The following is a 5,562-nucleotide window of genomic DNA, read 5'->3' on the forward strand; positions in this document are numbered from 1 at the left end:
AGGAAGGAAGGAAGGAAGGAAGGAAGGAAGGAAGGAAGGAAGGAAGGGAGAAGGGATGGATTGAGCGAAGGAGAGAGGGAGGGAAAAGGAGAAGGGATGAGAGGAAAGGAAAGAAAAAGAGAGGAAATGAAAGGTCTTTTTCAGCCGTTCCATGCCCTTAAATTTTAGCCATTTATATCACAAAAATTAGACACTCTTTTCATTGCAGGACAGGTAAGAGATACTGTTGATAGCAAAGGGTAAATCATTACTTTTCCTCAATTTAAAATTTCTGGCTAACTATACAGAAATAAAATTATTTTTTAACCTAGACACCATCTTCACATTAAACGTCTGAATAAAACTTAAGAATGTGTATGCTGTCTGAAATAAACTGAAGAAGGAAGGTAAATAACATCTAGTATGAGCTATATGCTTAGAACAGTTCTGTGTGCCTGACAATCATTACACCTTCAATCAATACAACAAACCTCAGGAACAGGTATAATCATTTTTCTCTCAGGGAGAAGGAAACTGATATTCAAAGAGTTTAAGTGATTTACCAAAGTATCACAACTTGAAAACAGCAGAGCTGGGCTATGAACTCAGTGAGTACAGCACTGGCTAACCATCGTGACCACCACTCACACACGTACACACATTCTACCCCAAAATGGGCCAAGATAACTTCTTTCCAATAAACCCGTGCTTTGAAAATACGATCAGAAAACCACCTGCATCCAAATCACCTGGGAGGCTTATTAAAAACCCGCGTTTCAGAACCTGCCTCAGACCACCTTCACTGAAATGTGCTCTCCAGGTGATCCTGGTATGCGCTACAAGTTTGAAGCAACGAAAAAATCAAACTACTTCCCATAAATCACATAGTATAAATGCCACGTGAACTCTTTAAACTAGTTATTCCAAACCACATCCTGTGCATGAACTTCTATTTTCATCAAAATCTAATATCCCACAATATAAACCAAAGCCATTTGGCCACTAAATCCGACTTTCCAAAATGAGGCTTTTGAAAACAACCCAGAACTGAACTGAACGGAAAGACTGAAGAGTAGTCAGTGACGAGATGTGCAGAAAACCCAACTTTTCAAAGATGGAAAAGTATTGAAGGATATGAGAGATGAATAGGACGTGAATAAGTCAGAAACAGAAAATGGGTGATGGAAGGTTATGGCTGGTCAAGGAAGGACCTTACGGACTCAAGCAACGTACATATTTTTAAAATCAAATTTATATTGAGGTATAATTTATATAGAAATAAAATTAATCCATGTAAATGTAGGGTTTAATGAATTTTGACAAATGCATGCAATCATGTAATCCCAGAAATAATCACTATATAGAACATTTCTACAAGGTTACCTGTTCCCCTTTGCAAACAGTGTTCCTCACTCATAGCCCCAAGGTACATCAATTTGCTCAATTGTACCTCTTCTAAAATACCATACCTTTAGCGGATGTCGAATTTTGTTAAATGCATTTTTCTGCATCTATTAAAATCATCATCCAGTTTTTCTCCTTTATTCATTAATGTGATGAAATACATTGACTGACTTTTGAATGGTTAAATCAAACTTGCCTTACTAGGGTAAACCTCACGTTGTCACAGTATATTATCTTTTTACATATGCTATTTTGTAATACTTGTCTGCATTTTCCTTCTCTTGTAAAGTCTTTGCCTAATATAGGTATCAAAGTAATAATAATAATCTCATGAAAATGAATAACAAAGTTTTCCTTCCTCTTCTATTTTCTCAAATAGTACATTAGAATTGGTGTTTCTTCTTCCTTAGCTGTCTGGTAGAGCTCACCATTGAGGACATCTGGGCCTGTAGTTTTCTTTATGGGAAGAATTTTAACTATAAATTATTTTTTAAATTGATACAGCGCTATTGAATTTTTCTATTTCTTCTTGAGTTATTTTTGGTAATATATGTGTTTCAAGAAATCAGTTCATTCTATATAGGTTGTTGAATTTATTACCATAACATTTTTCGTAATATTTTCTTATTGTTCTTCAATACTTATAAGCCCTTTGGTCAGGCCTACGCTGTCATTCTTGTAATAAGTAATTTGTGTCCTTTTTTTTTTTCCTTGATTAGTCAAGCTAGCAGTTTGTCAATTTTGCTAATTTTTTTAGAGAACCGGTTTTGACTTCCATCAATTCTCTTGATCCTCTCTCCGTCTTTGTGGGCCGCTGCTGTACAGCCAGTTAAGGACTGAAGTGTTTCTGAGGAATTTCTCTTTGTTCTCCTGCACTCATCCTAAACTTGGCAGACTACCCGGTGAATGTGATGAAGGTCAGTGGAAAGGATTTGGAAGGGACATGAAGGCTTTTATGGCTAGGGGGTCCTCAGGATTCTAACCATCACACCAGCCAACATGAGGCCATAAAATTTCGGGAGATTTCACTGTACTTCTACATATGTTGGGTTTTTCTTCTTCTTGCTCTTCTTCCAGGGATGAAAGTAGTCGGGGGCCTCTTTTCTTTATTAAATGTTTATCTTTTTCTGCATTTTAAGTTTTTGAATGCTTAGCTCTCTTATGGGCTTTTCAAAATATACAATTTTGAGTATAGCCACCCTGTTCCCCTTGTTCCTAGAGGGTTTTTTTTTTAATAGAGTCTGTGTGATTGGGGTTGGAAGGAGAATCATTGGAAAATCATATACGCAAATCAGCCAGGATACTTTCCCAGACTACTCTTTGTCCGATCACCATCTCTGCTACCTGCTGTACACTGGGGGATGTAACGTGAGCTCTGCTTTTACACTGCCATTAGATTTATGATCCTTACTACCCTTCTATTTATTTCACATTAAACAACACCTGAAGGCAATGGCTTTTTGACATAATTTATTGGGATCTGATCTTGTTTTTTATAAACTGGGGTATATCACTTATTGTAGCCTATATGAAATGTATTTATGTTTCCTACCTGAACAGGAATTCTCTGAATTTGCTGCCTTCACTAAAATTGCAAACCTAAATTTGACTGTCTAAATAACCATAGATCAATTCCTTGCTTCTCTTCCCTTTATTCCTTCATCTCAATATGCTGTTGAGGTTAGACCTGTTTAGTCAGTCCTGCCAAGTCTGGTCAATGTGGAGCCTAATAAGTGCTTTCTAAAATTACTTCTTTATTCTTTGCATACACAAGAAGAGAAAGGTTTCTTTCTCAGAATCGCGTCTACCTCTCCACAAATGGTCATAGTTCCAAACAAGAAGCTCTGTGGCATCTTTATTTCACCAGTTACAAGACCTCATAAAGAACACATTGATTTTTACAAGACCTCTGTGCAATAATTGTAGATGTATTATTACCTTCTTTTCAAGTTATTCCTAAACCATTTACTATTTTATCATATTCCACTGCTTCTAAATATTTTATGGTACCAGATTTATGCTCTGCCTTCTCTTCTATCTCAACCCACCCCAATAGCCAATTTTTATTTGCTTTTTCATAGGAAAGCTTTTAGTTTCTTGGACTATAATTTCCCAAGACTACATTAAAAGTCAATTTTAATCCATCAGAATTTCTGTTTCTGGGTCACATATGGATTGTATTTTCTGTTATTTTCTCATTAGAGACTTGTAAATGTTTTTCTTAATTTTTCTTTCTTCTCTAGTCCTCAAGATCCACAATTTTTTAAAAACAAGGGAAAACAAAATGAAACCATATCTTCTACACAAAGTTTGTTTTTAAAGACACAACAATTCTGTCAGAGGACTTCTGTGCTCTTCCCAAGTCGAAGCGATCCTTAAAGTCCTCAGGCTGTCTCTCATTCCTAACCGGGATTGTCTATTCTCATTGATGGATATGGGGGCATACTCTGCCAATTCCCTGTTATATTTCATTGAGGTGATGCCTTAAAACCATTGCCCTGTTACAAGAAATGAGAGATACATTTCATTCCCCAGGGTTGCTGTGTATATGTTTCTTTTAGCTTGAGAAGAAATAGGCTGCTTTAGGAGGAAGTAACTGTCAGGATGGGCTTGGTGATACTGCAGTAACCAACAATTCCACATCTCAGGGGAGTAACCAACAAAGTTTCACTTCCTGTTCATGGTATATATTCCAACATGGACCATCAGAAGGGCTTCGTTTATTATTGCCACTCAGGCAATCGAACTGATGAATCCATCAATATATTTGCTTCCATGACCTCTGAGGCAAGGAGAATGGAACCCTGTAAAATATATCTAACTCTTGAAAGGATCACTTCTAGTCTTTGGTCACATTTCGTTGGCCAAATCAAGTCATATGGCCTTAAAAAAAAAAAAAACCCAAAACCTTCAGAAGGAGGAGAAAAGTATAACTCTGTTATATACTTAGAAGAAGAAGAACCAGAATACTTTGGATTCATGAGGCAAACTGAAATTTGGATTGACACATTAGTTATAACATGGAAAGCACATTTACTACAAGTCTTTGCCTATTCTTTGCCTGAAATATTTTTGATCTATTTAACCAAATACTGAAATTCTTTGAGCCATATTTTTGTGTTGACAATTTTCATGAACACATACCGTGTCGACCATTAGGGAAATTAATGTACTTAATGAAATTCATTGTATCACCTTTCCTACTGGTCTCACCCTCTTTTTACTTAATTTGTCCTTGATCTCTCTGGATAACATTTTTTAAAAATTGCATCTTTATCTGTATGTTTATCAAAAGGGCTAGATTATCCCAATGGGAGAGAAACTTACTCCTCTAAGCAGCATTTTAAAAGTATATCAAAGCTTAGTTAAAAGCATTTAGGATTACATATTCTCTCTAAAGAAAGAGGTATAGTTATGAACAAGATAGACACTCCAGCTACCAAGGGTAACTGGCAATAAATGAATAATTTCACAGTTAGTGATCTAACTGTGATTACTGTCAAAGACAAAATTAAGTCCAAGGCAAAATTAATAAAGTCCATTTATTCACGAACTTGTGGAAAGGGCTCCATCAGCCATCACTTTCATTTTCACGTGGGCTCAAAGGTGTTAGAAAGGAGAGTAGAAAGCTGACACGCTTAGACAGGCTCTTATTGGCAAATATTCTATTAAGTTGGGATTTTTGAAGTGGTGAAAACTTTGTAATTGGTCTTCAGCACATTTGGCAGTCCCTGCTTAGCTTCAGGGATTAATCAAGCAGGTTGAGGACATTTTAAAAGAGAAAGGATTACTCAATGTTAGGAGCTGAGGGTTTTCTGAAGTCAGTCATTTCCTGGAACAAGTGGGGTTAGATGGGGTGTTTTTTACCATCAAATTGTCATAATGGTCCTTATGAGGGGAAATGGCTGCAGTGGCAGGCTGGTTCTCATTACCATTGTTCTGAATGCTATAAAAAAGAAGTGAATGGTACTGAGGAATCATCTAATAGGTTCCATGTCCTACCCTGTGGGGTTAACAAAGGAAGGTTCCCTTGAGTAAGTCAGACATTACACAAATTTGAGTCCAGGTACATCTTTTCATTTTGGTCTTGCATATACATAGTACTGCATAAAGTTTGTTAATATATTTTTATTTATAATTAAATTTTTATTTACATTTATACATTTAAAAATGTTTACA

This window comes from Equus quagga, chromosome 5 (assembly GCF_021613505.1).
Source record: "Equus quagga isolate Etosha38 chromosome 5, UCLA_HA_Equagga_1.0, whole genome shotgun sequence".
Lineage (NCBI taxonomy): Eukaryota > Metazoa > Chordata > Mammalia > Perissodactyla > Equidae > Equus > Equus quagga.